At 40.7% G+C, this 22271-nt stretch overlaps 1 protein-coding gene across 29 annotated transcripts in view; it reads right to left on the reverse strand.

The window, feature by feature from the left end:
• PPP6R3 (protein phosphatase 6 regulatory subunit 3) overlaps positions 1-22271 on the reverse strand; it is a 149816-nt gene that overhangs the window by 84980 nt on the left and 42565 nt on the right. For 27 of the 29 annotated variants that reach the window (XR_005201608.1, XM_017536938.2, XM_017536935.2 and 24 more), the window contains one exon: positions 12911-13061. The exons of 1 other annotated variant lie outside the window; for it this stretch is intronic. The gene's annotated coding sequence lies outside the window, so the exon portion shown is untranslated. Of the gene's footprint in view, positions 1-9902; positions 10170-12910; positions 13062-22271 lie in introns of all 29 variants that reach the window. One more of the 29 variants, XM_017536922.2, reaches the window with a different exon arrangement.

Here is a 22271-nt window from a genome sequence, read left to right on the forward strand (position 1 = left end):
AGTTGTGACAATGGCAACTATTTGTGTATCAAAATAGACACTACCATGATAAGATGTTTTTAGCTAAAGTAGCAAAGTCACCTTAAAGAATCCCCCAAAACTAACCATTTCTATCAGTCATTAGGCGACAGGCACTTTTCAGCCTCAATGTGACCTTATGGGAGCACCATCACATATGCAGCTCATGACTGTGCTTAAATAGGATTTAAGGATAATTTCTTCCAACGAACCAGTCAGTGCGGCCAAGAGTTTAGTAAAGCCAAACTACTCTCTTTCTTCAAAATCCTACAATTTTTTTCTAAGTTGGATTAAGTAGTTTGAAAATGGAGTTTTCTCCAAAAGGGCAAAGGGTTAAGCAGGTCACTGGGGAGTCAACTGTTACTTGATGCCAGAGGACGACAAAGTCTGCTGTTCCCCACCTTCCCTTAACATAAAACAAGTGGAAACTGCCATCTTACATACACAAAACAGGATCAAAGCATCCAATTGTTGAGTGAATTTATTCACCTCAGATCAACTGCTTTACTTAATGACCCTCTTAAATTTTTAAAATACCTTCATGATACCAAAGCCTTTCAAAATCTGAGGCAAAGTACCTTGAATTCAAGGCATTCAGCAGTGACACTCTCTGGAAAAAGGATACCACCTGGCCTCTGACACAGGAACTAGGAACTGGAACAGTGGCTAAATCATTTACAAGAGGTGCAACAAGAACATCAGTCTATCTGTAAAACTTGCCAAGGCACTGCTAGTAGAATGCTAGTATAGGGGTCCAATTATGATTTATGTAAACTACCTATAACCCTTTGTTTTCATCAAATATACAAATCCCCTAACCTTTGCTTAGGATCATTAAGCATTTTAACAGGCCTGGATTCCAACACTAGCTCCACTATTGACTAGCCCTGAGGCCTCAGGAAAGCTACTTCATCTCTAAGTCTCAGGATCCTTAGCAAATAAACAGGTTGTGGAGAGTCAGTAAGACCCACAGTAGCAGCTGGAACACACAGGCACCAACATACACACACTCACACAAACAGAAGTTACTGGGGCAATAAATATGTCTAACAATGAAATCAGTGAGCTTTAAAGCTTCCCAAACTTTCATACGCACAGAAATGACTAGCCTAGAGGTCTTGTTAAAATGCAGTCTCATCTGGGCATGGTGGCTCAGGCCTGTAATCCCATCATTCTGGGAGGCCAAGATGGGTGGATCACTTAAACCGAGGAGTTTGAGACCAGCCTACCTATTCGGGAGACTGAGGTGAGAGAATCACCTGAGCCTGGGAGGCTGAGGCTGCAGTGAGCCATGATCATGCCACTGCATACCAGCCTAGGCAAGAGTGAGACCTTGTCCTAAAATTTAAAAAATAAGTAAATAAATAACAGTCTCAGATTCTGACTCAATAAAACAGGGCTCTGACCTGAGATTCTGCGTCTCTAGTTCCCAGATGCCGCTGATGCCCAATTTGAAACCACTGCTGACAGCTTGTAATTCACAAGTGGGGGATTGTTTTAATCTACGTCTTCACAAATTGCAATACATGTATTGAAAATGACTAAACAGCCATGAAAAACATAGGAAGAGGATACTAGTGCAAACATTACTGTGTTATTTATTTTGCAACTCCCTCTGAAAAAGCTGATATTGATGGGTTTTCACTCAAGACAGAGGCAGAACATAACATACCATATACCATAAACATGACAAAAGATAAACTATTAGAACTCTGAAGAGAGAAACTACTGGTGATCCTACCCACAAATGAGCAGCTGACTGTAGGGATGACAAGTAAGATCTTTAATGAATTTCAAAGTCAAAATCTTCTATTCATATGAACTCACTCTGCTTAAATTTGGCAACTTTGTATCCAAGTACAGTAATCTGTACACTATCAACTGTGAAATAACTATGCCCAGAACTAGCTGAGCCCAGGACAAAATGTTCAGAGATTCCAAAAAATATTCAAAGATTATGATGCATTTGAAGACAGAACCCAAACAGCTTTAAAGCTTCCCAAACTTTTATACGCACAGAAATGAATACAAGTGTTTCCGAGCCCTGTGAGACTGCACAGGTCATACATCCATGAAACCAGCTATGTCTGTAACACTTAATAACTGGCACCATTGGAATCATCAAGATAGCAACACTGAAGTGAATATCTGGTATCATATGCCAGACTGGCAATAAACACACATTAAGATATTTCTAGTAGTAGCTGTAGCTACCTAAACATACGGAGCATAAACAGAACAAAAATAGGAGAAGCAGCTGCTTCTGTCCAAGAAAACACATGGGAAAGGCTTTAAGACAACAAAATGTGTTACTGACTTTTAATATTATATATATATGAAGAAAACATTTGACATACAAATTTCACATGATCTTATGCAAAAGCATCCAAGCACAAACTGCCCAAGTTGAAATTCCTATACAACCAAGTCTCCCTTCAGCACTCCCCTCTCTCACCACTATTAAAACTACCAGAACACGAGCTCTATCATCCAACTCAGACCTAACAGAAATAATAAACTTATGAGCCACACATTAAATTTTCTAGTAGAAGACAACGTCTCAAAAAAAAAAAAAAAAAATTCTAGTAGCCACATCAAAAAAGTACGAGAAAAACAACGGATAATATTAAATTCAGAAGTATCTTTAATACATTATATCCAACAGGGCTAAATTATTTCTTTTGGTACTAAGTGTTCCAAATCCAGTGTGTATTTTACAGTCACAGTACCTCTCAATTTGGACCAGTCACATTTCAGATGCTCGAGAGTCCCACGTGGCCAGTGGCTGCTGTACTAGACAGCCCCATTCTAATGACATTATTGCTACAATTATGATTCAAAGTCTTTCTCAGCACTGAAATGGTCTCCCAACTCCTTCCAGAGCTACAATCACTAACAATGTTTTCCACCCAGGAGCCAATGTGGGGTAGGTACAAAGAGGTTATAAGCCATGTTTTTCTTCTCTTTTGAAACATAAATATACAGGAGAAATCATGAAATGTAACAATTCTTCAACTCAAAAAAGTAGATCACAACAACACTAGAAATATTTTGTAGCCTCTAATATCTAGAAACATTTATACCAATAACAAAGTTTTCAAATCCTTCATCTTGAAATAATGCAAAGAGCTAGATCTTGCATGGAGAGGCACAGCTGGGTCATTACTGGTTTAGACTTAACAAGCAAAATTTAACAACAGCCACGTCTCTTAGAATTGATTTCAATATAAGCAAACTCAAAATATATTTTCAGAAGAAAGAACAATGCCTAGGCCACTCAAAAATGTTGGGAAACAATGATATCTGATTAGTGTGGAAAAAACTAGAATTCTCACTCATCCTCTAGGAAACAGACCTCATTGCATCCCCTGATTATTTCATAAGCAGCAGACGCATTTACACTGAACCTCTGGCCGAGTTTATAAGCAGGCTGGGGAACAGGATGTACTCAACAATCAAGCTGCAGCAAGGCTGTTCACACTGGCTCATCTACTTATGCAGTGTCCAGACACCTGGAGGCCGAGGACTTCCTTCTCTGCTTGAATTCATGCATGCAGGAAGCTTAGTTCAGCAGTGCCTGACAAGATCCAAATGTGAAAGTGTTGGGCTCCAGGAGGGTTTGGTGATTGCTTCAGGCATGCTGAAAGCGGCATGGCACTAAGACGGGGCCAGGGAGGAAAGTGTCTATTAATAGGAGAATGCAGAGTCACTCCCATGGAGGTTATCTCTTAGTGTGTAAGTTAATGATAAACTCCTTCCCCTGACAGCAAAGCTCAATGCCCAGGGAAACATTCACAAGAGGAGGCAGAAACATGGAACACAAAGAAGTAAAAGCAGCTGGTCTTTGAAAGCGGCTCTCACCAACTACTAAGGAAAAACGACTACAGAACACAGAAAGTTCGCACAGTAGCTGTTTCTCCAGTCTTAGTAAAGCATCAATTTCATAAAGGTACAGTATCCCCACTCCCAACAAATTAAATCAAATATGAGAGTGTCTATTAGACAGTGTATTTCTTTAGAGAAGACAGCAATACAAATGCAAACCCAGTTTTATTGTATCTCTGCAACTGCTTCTTCCAAAGGTGTCAAAAGCAATCAGCTTTCTACCACCCAGGTATTCCAGAATCTTTTCCAGTTTTAGCTCGAAACTGCTTTGATACTTTAAGCTTTTCTTTGAGAATAAAGGAATCAAATCCATTTAATATGCTATATTAATCAATAGGTATTAAAGTATTAACATGAATTGTGCTAAGAAATATAGTAGTAATATGATAGATGATCCCTACAGCCTTGAAAAATACAATAAAATTGAGAACAAAGGAAGGCAAAAATTTCAACCTTGTTCCACAGGGAAGACAACCTGGCCAAAAATGATATTGTATGACCTAAGCAGAGCCTCAAAATATAGGGAGCATTTAGCAGGTGATGAATGGAACGGAATAACACATTCCAGGCCAGGAAACGCCTGCCTGAAAGCAGTGGACAGGAAGAACCAGTAGCTTCATGAGTCACAGCAGGGAGAAGGCTCTGAGGGCAAGAAGGAGGAGCCTTTGGGAATGTAGTAGGATTAAGTTGGCAACACAAGGCCAGACCACAAAGGGCTGTGTGTGAATGCACAGCACCATGCAGGCATGCTGCAGAAGTGGACACAACCAATGAGTTTTAACTGAGGCAAGTGTGCATTAAAATATCTGCAGTAGAGAGGCTGGGCACGGTGGCCCATGCCTGTAACCCCAGCACTTTGGGAGGCTGAGGTGGGCAGATCACCTGAGGTTGGGAGTTCGAGACCAGACTGACTAACATGGAGAAACCCTGTCTCTACTGAAAATACAAAATTAGCCAGGTGTAGCGGCACATGTTTGTAATCCCAGCTACTTGGGGATGCTGAGGCAGGAGAATCGCTTGAACCCAGGAGGTGGAGGTGGAGGTGGAAGTGAGCCAAGATCACATCATTGAACTCCAGCATGGGCAACAAGAAAAAAACTCCGTCTCAAAAAAAAAAAAAAAAAAAAAAAAAAAAAAAAAAACTCTAGAGCAGAGATTAAACCAAGTATTTTAATAGCATATAGAAACAATTCTGAACAGAAGCCGACAGGGGAAGTGACATGGAGATGACCTGGACGCCGTGGTTAGTACACTCTTAACAGGGTTTGTATTTCTTACAGAGGTGAAGAGAGAAGGAAGAGGACAAACCTCTTTTGGGTCTGGCCAAGTGTGAATATGACTTAAATGTGGGACAGGAAAGGAAGAGAATGAAGGTAAGATACCTGAGGTGGGGCATTGTAGGCATTGTCCACTGTGATAAGACAGACACTGGAGTCTGCAAGCACAGATTTAGAGTATGAATGCCTAACTGTCAACACTGTGAAAGACAGACTGGAAAGGAGCAAGCCTACTGAAGAGGGACCCACCGGAGCAGAGGATGATGCTCTGCAATGGCCTCTACATTAAAAACCAAGGTGTCGGCTAAGAGATTTCATACTAAATGACCATTACTTCTCTAACGTCACCATCATTCTGCCTGCTCAAAGTCTAATTTCCACTTTTTCTTCATTCTGGACCTGTACTTTGGTATCAAATGATACAAATTTATACTTGCTTTTAGAATTCTGGGAAATACACAACCCTCAGTAGGCAAATGCCTGTATATACCCCATACTAACTCCACATATACCGCTAGGATGCTAACAGCAATACAGGATTAACATATTAACATTCACTTCGCTTTTATATTTAAATAGTCAACCACCAACCACAAAATCCAGCCTTACTTTTGTCAACTAGTTCAAATTAAAGCAAGTACAGTAATGTGTTCACCTACAAATTATCATTACGAAAGCTTGAATGTACAGGAATGTACTTGAATTCTGTGCCTATTTTCTACAATTTCAAAAACTTCAGTCAAAGTATATGCAAAGCATGAGTTATTTATACTAAGAATAAGTTTTGTTAAAATGCAACTGAGAGTTTGTGTGGGGAAAGGCAAGTAATGAGAATGGCACAACGGTAGCTGGGTTTTTGCCAGAAGTCTTCTTAAAAGATCAAAGGAACAGGGGAAAGGCAAGGAACACCACCCAGCTGGATCCAGATGTACATGTGCATGCTGGAGGTGACAGTGTGTGAATACAGGTAAGACAGTATCATAAACGTCAACATTAGCCAGGCGCAGTGGCTCACATCTGTAATCTCAGCACTTTAGGGGAGTGGCAGTGGGTGAGTCGCTTTAGTCCAGGAGTTCAAGACCAGCCTAGACAACAAAGGGAGATCTTGTTCCACCACAAAAAGTACGAAAAATTAGCTGAGCATGGTGGTGCACACCTGTAGTCCTAGCTACTCAGAAGGCTGAGGTGGGATGATCACTTGAGCCTGGGAAGCAGAGATCATGCCACTGCACTCCAGCCTGGTTGACACAGTAAGACCCTGTCTCAAAATTTAAAAAAATGTTTAAGCCAAAGTCAAATCAGTAAATTCTCATGGGCCCTAGAAAGGTTTCCTATCTGAAATGTCCAAGATTCTTGGAATCTCTGAAACTGGGTAGGATTCCAAAAGCGAACAAATATGAGTGAAACATCAGAAAGGAAGCACTGGGTAACTGGAGGAGAACAGGAAACATGGTTATGACTGGCATGGCTATTTGCAACAACACAAAAAGTTTCTAACTCTCCAAAACTGAAGAGACATGAGGTGGTCCTAAGCAAATAAAGAATGGTGAAACTGCCCGGCTAGAAAGGGAATTCTATACTAACGTGTGGTGAAGGGAAGACATGGAAAATCCAAGACAAAGTTTCCATTAGGTGAAACCCGGTTATGTGCCATTTATGACTAACCCAACTTAAGGCAAGTGACAACGGTAATTTATTATTCATATATCTTACAGACAAGGTACCCAAAGAAAATGGCCTTTCCTAATCAAGTAGAAATTCAGGAGCACACTGAGATGCTTTTGGCAAATGGTAAATAAGAAGCAGTCTTCAGATTAAGAAATGAGCTGTCAAATTTATTTTGCAGTTTAACCAATTCTATAATGAAAGACAGACCTGGCAACTTGGTCACAAAAAAATCTTTTAAAAGCCAATTTTTAAAAGCTTTAGCTATTATTTTCAATTTTCCTTCCCTAGCAAACTTCGATCAAACTGTATATAACCCTTAAGTATTCAAGGCTATCTCAACAGCCTCAGATTAGGAGTAATAAACTGTTAACCTTCAGGAAGTTCTTTCTTTTGTAAATGTTTCACAGTATGCAACCTAATGTGCAAGAAAAGTTAAAGTAGATTCTAGACTACTGAGACTGCTCAGGAATGAAAGTCCAGCAAAAATTGGTCTTTATACGTCCTTAGGAAAAACAACCTTCAATCTCTCCTAATTATTCCACAATTACATTAACTGTCTGGACACTACAACTTTATATAAAAGTGGAAACATAATTATTAACAGCAGCTACCAATTAATTATTAGGTGCCTACCATACTGCCAGACTCTGGGCTTCATGCTTTTAAATGCTTCATACCTTCAAGGTTTTGCAGATGGAAAAACTAAAATTCGGAGGGATCAAATGACCTACTGAAGACCAGAGCTAGTGAACATGCTAGCAGAATTGGGACACAAACCCAGGCCTGACTAGCTTCAAAGTGTGCACTCTTCCTAGTCAAAGCAGCAGCCAACAAGAGCACGACCCCAGCCTGCGCCAGGTGTGTTGTGTCCTCAGCTTGCATAAGGCAGCAACAGCAGGTCAGCCTCACATGCCAAAGGCTCTCAGGACAAGTTCATGAAGGGGAAGCATGCACCTCCGGGCACAGGGTGGAGAATCACTTCGCAGACAAGGTAGTTAGGCATTCAGCCTGAACAGCGCTGCTGGTGGATCTGGACAAGCTCAGCTCTTGCGGCCAGGGGCTCCTATGACATGGACTCGCAGGATGCCACAGGCTTGTCAAAATGCACAGAAAACACAAAGCTAGGAGGAAGAGCTATTGCTGGGTAAGTCAGCAGTCATTGTTTGGCATGATGAATCAAGAAAAATTTATTTCATATCAATGAATATAAAGTCCTTTTCAGACAAAAACTGAAAAAGAAAATGGGGAGAAAGACAGAAAGAAGAAAACTGCTGAAGAAAAGAAACAAAAAAGTCCTAAGATATCAGTTGATTATAAGTCCAATATAAAGTTCTAACATTATGGTATGACTAATAAGCAAAGAAATGTCAGAATATAGTAATAGATAAATCATGTCTAGGACCAGAGGAGAAACTAATCCCACTGTGGCCTGCCCTGAGCATGTAACGTCACAGCAGGAAAGAGCATATCCTGTTCTGAAGGAAAACGAAGAGTCTGGCAACCATACGGCATCCAAAGAGATGACCAGGGCAGCAGAAAGGCTCACTACTTGGGGCCATAAAGTAACTCCCTTTGAATATCTTAAAAAGCATAGAAGAGAAGACTGTCTTGTATTGTACTCAAGGATGAAATAAGAACCAGTAAGTGAAAAGTGCAAATTACCCACAAGCAGTAGGAGCAGAACTTGCTAAACATGAGGGCTGTGCCGCATGCGAGGCTCCTCAACTGGAGGTGCCCTGGCAAAGCCTGAATGATTTTCTGTAAGAACAAAAGGAGTTCCTGTTCTGGAGAGGAAGGTTGTACCAAATGATTAACATGCTGTTTTATAAATCTCTTCTCAAAGTCCATTGGATATAAAAGGCACAATACACAGCTACATTTGAGCTGAAATGGAGCTCCAGTAAGAAAATAGAAAAGATTATGCAACCTTCCAGATGCTCAGTGGGTTGAACCCCACGCATTCTCCACTGCTCTGGAAACTCTAGTAACACAACACAATAAAGGACAAAGGAGAAAAAAAGGAAACAACAGCCAACAACTTCATGAAAAGACAAAAAAAGGTTGGAGGGGTGGATAGGAAATAGAAGAAAGCCATTTTCCTTAAGAGAGCTTAACCAATGTGGCTCTCCTTAGGGCCTGCACAGGCCATCGCAATGAGTGGTGCAACAAATCCTCCAAGGTATATAGTTCTACGGTAGCAGAGATGATATATCTAAACCTTCAGGGGTGGGGGGCTCATAAAAACAGCACAAAAAAGGACACAACTCAGTATCAATTCTAGAAAACACTTTCAGACATGGAAGGTCTGACAGATCTATTCACACTTTCTCAGGAAGCTACTGGAGAATGTTCTTCACCAAAACATGACAATAATACATGAAATCAGAAATCCAAGTCACTGAGAGACAACTCCCAGAAGAAAGGTGAGGAGAAACACCAGCAGCCACGGAGAAGGTGAAGTGTAATCAGTACAGAGGACGGCATGAGGCAGAGGGTTTTGGAAAAAGTGACTCCAAGGAGTCACAGCTGACTGCCAGATGTATCTGACCACACTGAAAAGAATTTTGCAAATTTTGTCAGGGATTTAAAGAATAACCAAAATATACATACCCTTAATACTGACTTTATCTAAAAGTTATAGCTATGTTGGAAAATGAAGGGGGGAAGGAGCTATCCATCTAAGAACTAAAACCTCCTCTTCATAGTTAGAAGCCAAGTAGATTAGAAGCAGCTACATATAGGCAAATTATTTAGAAATGTGGAAATAAGATGAAGGTAGCAATCTCAAGTGAATAATTCGGAGATGAGAAAAAGGGAACAATTTATTATTTTTTGCTATAAACCTTGTGATATACCTCTGACTTTTTAGCCTCCATGAACAGCCTTCATGAAAGAACTATAGGCAGAATATTTTCAAAGACGTTGAGAAAAGGCAACCTAAAGTAGCATCTGATAGGACATGCTACAATTGACTGTGGTTGTGTACAGAACAGGAAAAGGCTTAGTTCAACAAACTTAGAAAACTTGTAAAAATTTAAGGAGTTTAAAGCTTACAGTTATTCTTTTATTTCGCCAGCAGGCATTTGGAGACTTTTAAATCCATCACGTTACTGAACCGGTAGCACCAACAGTAAACTTCATTCACTCATGGACTTAACCACCCTGGCTTGCACTGGTAAAGTTTTATTGTGATTTTTTTGAGCACAGGGCAAAGACTGAAATTTTTCAGAACAAGGAGAACGGTTGTGGATGACAATTACTGAACACTGGATAGCTGTGGAAATTTGCCTTAACTGAAGTCTCAGTGTTCTTGAATTCAACCTAAAATTACAAGGAAAACAGTGCTGACATGTGAATCATATACTACATTAATGTCATTTAAACAACTTTATTTGGTTGATAAGGAAGGTCAACCTGCTTCTTACACTTCCTGTAGATGAGATCTCCATTCCCATACAAATTTGCAGTGCACATGTTTTCTGAGCCGAAACATAGCATTTTACAGACCTTGATGTAAAGGCAAAGGAAATTTCCCTATTTCAAAATCCATTTAGTTGTGCAATTAAGGAGCTTTCGCCCAAACTAGACTCGGAAATTATTAATTTACTATGTAATAACGTGCTAAAAGGTAAGTCTCAAGAAAAGAATCCAAGAGAATTCTACATATGCCTTCCAAATAATGAATATACTCAACTGAAGTAATCTGCTTGGGGAATGACAGAGAATGTGGGAGTACCTACCTGTGTTAAAAGACATTTCCAAAGATGAAAAACATAAAACTTTGCTGCAGATCAGTATTAGCAGATTAGATGTATATCTGCAATAGATTTTCATGAGAGAGTAACTCTAAAGACCAATTAGGTGAAATATTATCGCCCTAGAAAAAGAATTCCAATCTTCTTATTAGTAGAGAGAGCTGTATTACAGAAAACTGAATTCAGTTATTACATTTTGAATCTCAACAATAACAAAACCTGTGAAAATTTGTCTCTTGGTATATAAACACCTTCAAAAAATCCTTGCCTCTTGGCCCACAAAACCTAAGATATTTCTTACCTTGCCCTTTGCAACAAATGCTTTGTTTGCCTGCCTCTGTTCCGAAGTGCCCTATGCCTGCAGTGCTGTTCCTCTCCAGGAACCCTTGGAACCACCCAGAATTGATTCCAGGACTCCTGGAGACTTCTGAGTAACTTCCTAAGAGAAGAGTTCCCTCTAGCGTGGGACAGCATGCTGATGAGCAGAGATGTGTAAAAGGAGGAGGAGGAGGAATAACTAAAGTTAAGAAATTGTTCCAGGAGCTGCCAAAGCTAAGACTCTCAACCAGCAAAGAAAAACAAAATAAACAACGGGGAGGGAGAGAGGGAGAAAGTCTCAAAAATATTATCCTGAGAAATGTCTCTGACATTTTAGCTCCTACCACCAAACAATTAATGATACCTGTATTTTGTTAAAAGCACCAAAGAAACAAAGAAGTTAAAGCTGCCTCCTCACAAAATACTTACAATGTAGTAAAAAGAGAAAAAAATAATTCTAAAATAATTTAATGAGATACTCTGAGAGTTCACAAAAGAGGGACCACAAAGGAGGTGAACAATCCAAGGTGGTTTGACAAAAAAGGGAGGAAGAAAGCTGAGCCCCAGAAGATGTGAATTCAAATACAAAGAACAATAATAAAATTCTACGAGGCTGGGCACAGAGGCTCACACCTGTAATACTAGCACTTGGGGAGGCTGAAGTGGGTGGATTACTTGCGGCCAGGAGTTTAAGATCAGCTTGGCCAATATGGTGAGATCCCATCTCTCCAAAAATACAAAAATCAGAAGGGCATGGTGGTGTGCACCTGTAATCCCAGCTACTCAGGAGGCTGAGACAGGAGAATCGCCTGACCCCAGGAGGTGGAGGCTGCAGTGAGCCAAGATCACACAACTACACTCCAGCCTGGGTGACAGAGTGAGAACCCATCTCAAAAAAAAAAAAAGAAAGAAAGAAAGAAACACTCTATGAGACAAGGAGCGACAAGGGGAATGAATACTTGCAGAGAATTCTCCACATGGGATTCATGCAGAAGAATGTGGACGTTGTGTACAAGAATCTAAATATCAGGGGCAAGAACTGGACCTCACTGTTTAAGTGCAAGGGGAACCTGCAAGGGTTGAGTAGGACTGTTCTTGAGGGTCTGGGGCTGAGGGGACATCATATGCAAAGCAGTATTTTAGATGCTGAGGAAACATCCACCTGGTGGTTAGAAGCAGAGACCCCTCACAGCAAAACAACCATAGGATCTCCCCAGGCAACAAAGCCTGACCTAGCTTTGCAGCAGCGAAAACAAAAAAGAAAAAGACAGTTGCAAGAGTCAAGAGTAGAACCAATATGCCCTGGTAAATAACCGTTCATTAGGATAAAAAGAAAGCCAAGTAAAACGTGACTTAATGTCTTAGAGCTAGCACTATTTCAGAAAGGTAGACCATTAAATGGTTTCTGTCTGCCTTTTAGAGATACAATGGGGACAAGTGAAATTTTATTAAGTATGTTTGCGTGTCCCCAAAAGGACCTACTCTGTCACTTCTGCCACTTCCTACTAAGTGCCAACTGAGCCAAAAGCCAAATATGCAAATTCCACCTCTAATCTTTAACAAACAGTTTTAAAGTGATGGAGATTTGGACTCAGAAAGAGACAGTGGCTGACCAGAAGCCAAACATCCTTTTGCTGGTTTAAAACAAAAATACACACAGAGAGCCCGGTAACCTGGAAGCAGCGGCCTGGGTTGCAAGTCTTTTTCTGCGTGCTACTACTTCAGCTTCCTAGGTCTGCCTGCTCTTTGGTGCCCCTCTCAATAACCCCTGCAAACTTAGAATCCTTTGAGTTCTGCAGATTTGAAGACAGACCAAAGCAGACTAAAGAGGCTGTTATTTAACTTCCTAAAAATCCCACAGTACCATATTGCACCTAGCCTCAGAGACTGATCTCCACTTGGTTTGCTAAGACTCCACGGTCTCATAATAGAACCACAGCTTTCCTTGATGTAATTAATTGAAGGAAACTCTTACTAACCATGTCTTACCTTTCAAACCAAGTTTAAAAATTAAAAGAAACGTTTTCTTCTTTGTGGCTCCTTGCCCATTACAGGTTATCCTGGTAACAATTTTCCTCCAAGTTACTGCATTAGTAGATTAGCAGAAATAATGTGGGATATGGATAAGAAGCAAGCTCTCCTGTAAAAGAAAAGAAAAAAAAAAAAAGCAGACAATCACATATGTTCTCTTTGGTATGATGACAGCTGCCATCAAAGCATGCTGGGTCAGGGTCTTGGGTCACAAAGAACTATATACCCCAAGGAATTTAAAAGTTCTACTTGATTAAAATTTTTCTATATGAACATAAGAAAAAAGGCACTGTCATCCCTCTCCTTCAGCTTTTATCCTAAACAGAAACACAGAAGTAAATATAGATGTCATAAAAGCACTATCAGTGAGTGAAGAAGAAAAATACATATTCTTACCTTTGTCTTCTGAAAACATCAATTCTATTCTTATATAACGTAGGGTCCACTATAAAGACACCATACTTTAAAATACTAAAATTTTCAAATTTCCTTCCTTTAAATGCCCCCAGCAGCCCACTTAATAGGTTTTATCAGGAAGCATGAGTAGAACGTTAAGTTCTAGCTATACTAAAATTTAGTCTCTTATGTCAATTAGCCAAATACTGCACATGAAAAGAATATAAATTATCTTCCAAGGCACGCAATTCATATATAGCTTAATACCGCAGAAAAAGATGTAAACTGTGGACACTGAACTAATAAAAAATCCTCTAAGTAGTGAAGCCTCACAGGGCCAAAAAATAAGGAGGGGGAAAAAAACGGCCGGGCACGGTGGCTCACGCCTGTAATCCCTGCACTTTGGGAGGCCAATGCGGGTGGATCACAAAGTCAGGAGATCGAGACCAGCCTGGCCAACATGGTGAAATGACATCTCTACTAACATAGAAAAAATTAGCTGGGCATCGTAGCAGGCACCTGTAGTCCCAGCTACTTGGGAGCCTGAGGCAGGAGAATAGCTTGGAACCCAGGCAGTGGAAGTTGCAGCGAGTCGAGATCGCACCACTGCACTCCAGCTTGGCAAAAGAGCTAGACTCCGTCTCACAACAACCAACAAACAGAAAACCTCCAAGGATGCAGTCTACAAGGCATCTCCAAAACAATGCTGTTCATCTAATGTCTTTCCCCCATAAAACCCACACTACATTGTGATCGCAACTCAATATTTTCCCTCAAGTAAGATAATAATACAAACAATGTTTAACATTTGTTAAATAAAATCAATCAACAAAAATAACAGTAACAAGCCTAGGGGCAAATCAAAACGAGCATATTTAACTTTGAAAATAAAATATTTTGGCCAGGTGCAGTGGCTAACACCTGTAATCCCAGCACTTTGGGAGGATGGTTGATCACATGGTAAAGAGATCAAGAGCATCCTGGCTGACATGGTGAAACCCCGTCTCTACTAAAAATACAAAAAATTAGCTGGGTGTGGTGGCTCGAGCCTGTACTCCCAGCTAGTCGGGAGGCTGAGGCAGGGGAATCACTTGAACCTGGGAGTTGGAGGTTGCAGTGAGCTGAGATCATGCCACTGCACTCCAATCTGGCAACAGAGCAAGACGCCATCTCAAACAAAACAAAACAAAAAATTTCCCAGTTAAGTAGTTTTTTAATATACACTGCAAAAAGTATGAATAATTATCTAAATTTTTGCTTAAAATGAGAACAGACCATGTGGCTGTGCTGCCGGAGTCCTGAGACACAACAGAAAGGTCCTCTATGGCAAATCCCCCTTCCCTCCAATTCAGAATCATGTATCACATCTAATGTCCTATTTCCTTACTGTCCTCTAATCTGAAACAGTTCAACGTTTTCTTCCCATTCATTTCACTGACATCTTTGAAGAATATGGCTTACGCCTTTCTCGCAGTAGTACTACATAATGAAGCTTTGTTTCTCCTGGACCATCACACAAAGAGACAAGATGATGTCAATTTGTCCCATTATTGGTGATAATTTCAATCACTTGGTTAAAATACTGTTTGCCAGATTTCTTCACTATAAAGGGAGCATTTTCCTTAATAATTCTCATTTGTAATCTGTAGGCGAATACTTAGAGACTATGTTCTCAGAACATTCATCCAACAGTTTTGTGCCAACTGGCAATTCTTGTCTGAATCAATTGATGCTGAGTTATGAAAATGAGGTTATTGTGGCTCTACTACAGCTCCTGGCATCAAACTTTAGTAAGGGACGCTGCCTTCTCCTCATTTATTCTTTCTTTATGTCATCAGTATGGACTCACAGATTCATATTTTATTAATTAACTTTCTTTCTTTTTTGTTTTTCGAAGACAGGGTCTCGCTCTGTCACCCAGGCTGGAGTGCAGTGATACAATCTCAGCTCACTGCAACCTCCGCCTCCTGGGCTCAAGTGATCCTCCTGCCTCAGCCTCCAGAGTAGCTGGGATTACAGGTACCCACCACCATGCCTAATGTTTGTATTTTTTGTAGCGATGGGATTTCACTATATTGGCCAGGCTGGTCTCAAACTCCTGACCTCAAGTGATCCATCTGCCTCGGCTTCCCAAAGTGCTGGGATTATAGGTGTGAGCAACTCCACCCAGCCAATTAACATCATTATTCATTCTGATGTTCAAATTGTCCCACATTTGGCCAGTGGGAGCCCCTTCTAGCATGCTCCTGTGTGCTTTTTGTAGTTTTCATGCACTTCCTTATTTCCTCATGTAACACGTTCTGGATTCATCTTATACATTCTGTTCTCAGCTTTGAAATTTGTCATTTTTCCAAGGAGTCTTGGTTCCTTTTAGTGGGGGATGTAATTCAGAAATGAAGGTCTGAGAGCAAAGTATGTTCATACATACTGGGGCTCTCATTTCCTCTGTCCTTTTACAGTGAACAAAGCTGGGAAGGAATGACAATTTCATATGCTCCAACTCTGTTGTGTATCCCTGACTTTTAAATATGAATGAAAATCAAGAATTACCAGACACCTCCAGAAAGCCTCTACCATAAAAAGTAGCAAAACAAATGCCAACAATAGTAGTAGAAAAATGCCAAGTCAGAGGAAAAAATAATCAGAAAACAGGAAAAAAACTGAAAGCCTAAAATGGAACATTTTAGCAACATTTTCCAACATCCAAGCAACAGGGTTCTAAAAAAAAAAAGGGGGGGGGGGGGAGAAGAAAAAAAAAGGAGGAAATCAGAGAAATAATTCCCAAAAACTTCCTGAAAATAGACCACACCAAGGAACATCACTGTTCAACTGCATGACTGGAACAGAGAAGAGCATAGGTCTTCTACGATCAAATATCTGAATAGTTTCAGATTTCTTGAAATAGTTTCAGAACAGAGAACAGAAAAGTGAAGTAACACCTCATAACCATTAGGATGGCTAGAGAAGAGCATAGGTCTTCTATGATCAAATATCTGAATAGTTTCAGATTTCCTGAATAGTTTCAGAACAGAAAAGTGAAGTAACATCTCACAACCATTAGGATGGCTACTGCAGGAGGAAAACAGGAAGTGTCAATGAGGATGTGGACAAACTGGAACCCTTGTGCACTATTGGTGGGAATGTGAAATGGCACAGCAGCTGTAAAAACCGTATGCTCACTCCTCAAAAATTAAAAATAGAATTACTATGTGATCCAGCAAATCCACTTCTGGTTCTACACTCAGAAGAACTGAAGGTAGGATCTCAAAAAGATATCTGTGTACCCATGTTCATGGCTGCATTAGTCACAACAGCTAAAACATGGAGGCAACCCCAGCGTCCATCAACAGATGAATGGGGAAGTGAAGTATAGCAGAGGTGGAGTATCCCCTGTCCAAAATGCTTAAGAACAGAAGTGTTTCAAGATTTCAATTTTTTTTTTGATTTTTGATATTTTCAAATACATAATAAGGTATTTTGGGATAGGGCTCAATTCTAAACATATAATCAGTTTTGTTTCAAGTATACTTTATACATATATCCTAAAGGTAATTTTACACAATATTTTAAATAAACTATGTATTGCATGTCTATATTTTGACTGTAACTAGTCACATGAGGTTACGTGTTGTATGAGGCCAGGTGTGAAATTTTCCACTTGTCGCGCTGAGTGGGCACTCAAAAAGTTTAAGATTTTGATGCATTTCAGAACTAGGGATTCTTAACCCGTATATGCATACAATGGAATATTATTTAGTCTTTAAAAGGATATTTTGATATAGGCTACAATGTGGATGAACCATAAAGACATGCCAAGTGAAATAAGCCAGTCATAAAAACGACAAAAATGTCTTTTGATAAAGGCAAAAGACTATATAATTCCACTTACTGGAGGTACTTAAAATAGACAAAATCAGAGATAAAAAGCAGAATAGGAGATGGATGGTGATGACTGCACAGTGTTACGAATGTACACTATTAAACCGTACACTTAAAATGGCTAAGACAGTAAATTTTGTTATATGTATTTTACAATAAAAAAATGATAATGAGGCAATGTCTACATAATTCTGAAGATATGTGTTCTGGCTGAAGGTCTGTGCCCGCCTCTCCCATTCATATGTTGAAGTCCTAACTCCCAGCACTTGGAGAAAGGAAGTAATTACAGTTAATGGGGTCATAAGGGTGGGGCCCTGATTCAACAGGATTAGTGTCCTTATGAGACACCACGTGTACAGGAACCCAAGGAAAGGACCTTTTGAGGGAGTTTGGGCAATAATCTCAAAAGACACGATCCTGAATACCACAATCCCGCATGTTGAATGTTCATCTGCAGTGGATTCTAATTATTGACCTGGATAACTTTGTGAACATTAGAATCCTGGACGTGTTTTGCAAACCCTTCTGAACTGGTGTGACTTTTCTTTCTCTTCTCTATGTTCTTCTCACTGTTTCAGGATCGTCCCCTCCAGCTCCTGGGTTTTTCCCAGCCATCTCCTGCGGTGCTGCACTGTGTCTGCCTTGTGGAGACCCTGAGGATGTCCTGGATGGAGTTACCAAGCCTCCGGCAGGCTGGTCCAGTTCCTGGCCCTCACAAAATATGTGTCCTTTTGCCTCAGGAGACCAGCTGCTCTGGAGAAGCTGCAGTCCCTGGCAGAGTTTGGCCCATTTTTCTACTTGTTTCACCAAATAGTGAGCCCCACCTGGCTCCAGCTGCCCACCTGCACACAGCTCTGTTAATGGCTGGAACCTCATTAACAGAGTTAACAGTGCTGGGCCTGGGTTTCAGCTTCTCTCCAACTCCCATCTACTCCACATCTGGTCCTGGGAATTGTTTTGTTTCCTTTTGAGCCTGAAAGATCAAAATCCCTGAAGTCTAAAATCCTGAAAATTACAATACCAAAAGATCAAAATGAAACATCGAAAAATGTTTCAAAGATACGTATTTACATTTTTAAAGAGAGATTTCAAGCCAGGCATGGTGACTCACACCTGTAATGCCAGCACTTTGGGAGGCTGAGGCAGGTGGATCGCCTGAGGTGAGGAGTTCAAAACCAGCCTGGCCAACATGGTGAAACCATGTCTCTACTAAAAATACAAAAATTAGCCAGGTGTGGTGGTGGGTGCCTGTAATCCCAGCTACAGAGGAGCTTGAAGCAGGAGAAATCAGTTGAACCCAGGAGGCAGAGGTTGCAGGGAGGCAGAGGTTGCAGTGAGCCAAGATCACGCCACTTTACTCCAGTCTGGGCAACAAAGTGAGACTCCATCTCAAAAAATAAAAAATAAAGGAGGATTTGAGAAACATAAAAAAAAAGACAATACTTCATAGGCCACTTTACATAATAAAATAGGCAATAATCACATGCATATTTTTGCAAGGATAAAAGGTATAACTCAGGTCTAATAATGGCAGTTGCATGGGTAGACTAACAGTTATGAGCAGACAAACTACATTCATAAATAGGTCAAAAAGTGAAATGCAGAAATGCATATAACAGCCGTCATGGTGGCTCTGGCCTGAAATCCCAGAGCTTTGGGAGGCTCCAGTGGGTGAAATGGTTAAGGCCACTTCAAGACCAGCCTGGGCAACGTAGTGAGAGCCCACCCCTACAAAAAAATCTTTTTATAATTAGTTGGACTTGGGAGTACGCACCTGTAGTCCTAGCTACTCAGGATGCTACTGCCAACAGGAGGGTTGCTTAAAGCCCAGGAGTTTGAGGTTACAGAGAGTTATGATCACGCCACTGCACTCCCGCCTGGGTGACAAAGCAAGACCTTGTCTCATTCATTCATTTGTACATACATTAAAATGCACATAACTATGGTTGGTAATTGCATGCACTCAGCTTTATAACTGCAGTCATCTAAAATACCATGATAGACAACCTACGTGTTTTGATGAGACCACAATTAATCAACATTGCATATGCAGTTGCTCAGAAAGATAAGAAATTTTATCTTTCACAAATGCAGATACACAGAAAGGACATCTCTTCATTTACTGAGGAAGTTTCAACAGTTTTACACATATATATGTACAATGCTTACACACAAAGTCAATGTTGTAAAATGTACTTCTGTGGCATCAAACATGCATAAAATGCATAAAACAAAAAGTATATATACAACTTATACCCCCAATATTGAATATGATGTGAAGATTAAATACATAGCATAGCAAATTGGCACTATGTGTAATGGGCTGAAGTCTTACATGACTCAGTAATTTGGCAAAGAGATTTCTTGTAGTTTTTGTCTGTCTTCACTACTTCTATCATCTTCAAAACACGCACTACACTTGTATTTGAAGAGCGGTTGTGGTCTCCAAACTTTGGAAGTACATGCTTGTCTGTTTCAAAATCTGTTATGACCAGTTGTTGCAATTAAGCAATTTTCTGCTTTCATAACCCCAATAATAATTAACTTTAAAATTTTTATCTTTCACCATTAAGTAGCCTCATACACTTATCACAGCCTTTTTGCAAGGCTTTTTCCATATCTGTTCCATTGTGCTGTAGAAACACAGTAAGAAGAAGTATTTGACTTCCCCAATACCAGATTTGTATTAAGCTTCTCCAGCAAGACAGAACATGTATACAGATATATGAGAGGGGATTTACGCGGGAAACGGGCTCACGCCTGGTGGCTGGGAAGTCCCATGACAGGCAAGCTGGAAACCCCGAGATGCCAGTGGCAAGGCTCAGTCGAAGTCCAAAGGCTTCAGAACCAGGGACACCAGTGGTCTCTATCAACATTGCATATGTGGTTGCTCAGAAAGACAAGAAATTTTATCTTTCACAAATGCAGATACACAAAAAGGACATCTCTTCATTTACTGAGGAAGTTTCAACAGTTTTACACATATATATGTACAATGCTTACACGCAAAGTCAATGTTGTAAAATGTACTTCTGTGGCGTCAAATATGCATAAAATGTCTTTCTGAGTCCCAGGGGGCTGCTGGTGTATGTCCTAGAGTCCAAAGGGTGGCAGCCCTGGATTTCTCACATCCAAGGCGGCAGAAGAGTCTGTCTGGGCTCTGGTTGATTGGATGGTGCCTGCCAACACTGAGGGCAGATCTTCCCCCCAGCCCACTCAAGACTCACGCATTAGTGAATGAGTTATTATCAACTATAAAACAGGGATAATAACTAACAACAGGATGGAAAAGCACTTGTACAATGCCAGCACAAAAGGTTTTTAAGGGCAGAAGTTCATACCTGAAGTTGTGTGATTAAGCAAGTGCATTTAGATGCTGTTTGAGAATTTTTCCATCTCCTCTGGAAACACTCTGACAGACACACCCAAAACCTAGTGTTTCACTAGGTTTCCAGGTAATCCTTAGTCAAGGAGACATCTAAAATTGAGTTCACAAGTCTACCTGCTGTCAACCCAACACCCACATACATCTCTTTAAACAATACTTAATTTCAAATAAAGACAACAAGGTAAGAGTTCCGTCTAACATGATCCAACTATCCTATGCACAACCAAAAACATACTATACCCTTCCCCAGCAATCGGCTTTCAGGATTTCAACACTCAGGATTTCAATCATTTGTGATTTTCAGGTTTTTAGAGGTGATGATCTTCAGGGCTTCTGATCGTCAGGCACTTCAGCATTTGGGATTATGGTGCCCCACACTGTGTCATCTGGTATGACTTGCACCACATGTGAGGAGAGATGGTGTCTATAAACTAGGAAGAGGCCCCTTACTAAAAACCAAATTGGCAAGAAGCTTATCTTGAACTTCTAGCTTACAGAACATGAGAAAATTAATTTCTGTTGTTTAAGCCACCTAGCCTATGGTATTTTGTTATGGCAACCCTGAGCAGGCTAATATAGAAGGAAAATTATTTCCAACCCAGAAGCACATACCCAGTCAAATTATATCAATCACAAGCACAGAGAAAGACACACAGTCTCAAAAGATCTACCTCTGACACACTTTTCTCACAGAAAACTACAGGTATATGCTCCACAAAAACCAAGCAGAGCAACAAGGTAACACAGAACACAGAAACAGAAGATCCAATGGGGAGGGAAGAGGCAAAAAGAACCCCCAGGGTCACAGAATAGGAAAGCCAGCAGTCCAAAATAGAGATTCCTTCAAAAGAATAAAGCTGAGGGAAGATGTGAACATGCCACTGGCTAAAAGTCTGAGGCTACATTAGTTATAAGCACATTTAAAAACACACACACACACATGGCTGGGTGCAGTGGCTAACACCTGTAATCCCAGCACTCTAGGAGGCCGAGTCAGGCAGATCACCTAAGGTCAGGAGTTCGAGACGAGCCTGGCCAACATGCAGAAACCTCGTCTCTACTAAAAATACAAAAATAGCCAGGTGTGGTGGCACATGCCTGTAATCCCAGCTACTCGGAAGGCTGAGGCAGGGGAATGGCTTGAGCCTATGAGGCAGAGGTTGCTCTGAGCCAAGATCGCGATACTGTACTCCAGCCTGGGTGACAGAGTGAGATTCCAACTCAAAGAAAAAAACCGTATGCGCGTGCACACGTGCACGTGCGCACACACACACACACACACACAGTAACACATTTCCAGAGGAAACTAAAAGTTGTTTAGGAAAGGAAAGTACTTATAATTTACCACTTAACTATAAATAGTATCCATGGGCCGGGCCCAGTGGCTCACGCCTGTAATCTCAGCACTTTGGAAGGCTGAGGAGGGATGGATCATGAGGTCAGGAATTCCAAGACCAGCCTGACCAACGTGGTATAACCAGTCTCTACTAAAAATACAAAAATTAGCTGGGTGTGGTGGCACGAGCCTGTAATCTTAGCTGCTTGGGAGGCTGAGGCAGGAGAATCACTTGAACCCAGGAAGAAGAGGCTACAGCGAACTGTGTCACGTCATTGCACTCCAGCCTGGGCTACCAAACAAAACCTTGAATTCTTAGA

This window comes from Cebus imitator, unplaced genomic scaffold (genome assembly GCF_001604975.1).
Source record: "Cebus imitator isolate Cc_AM_T3 unplaced genomic scaffold, Cebus_imitator-1.0 Scaffold102, whole genome shotgun sequence".
Taxonomy (NCBI): Eukaryota; Metazoa; Chordata; class Mammalia; order Primates; family Cebidae; genus Cebus; species Cebus imitator.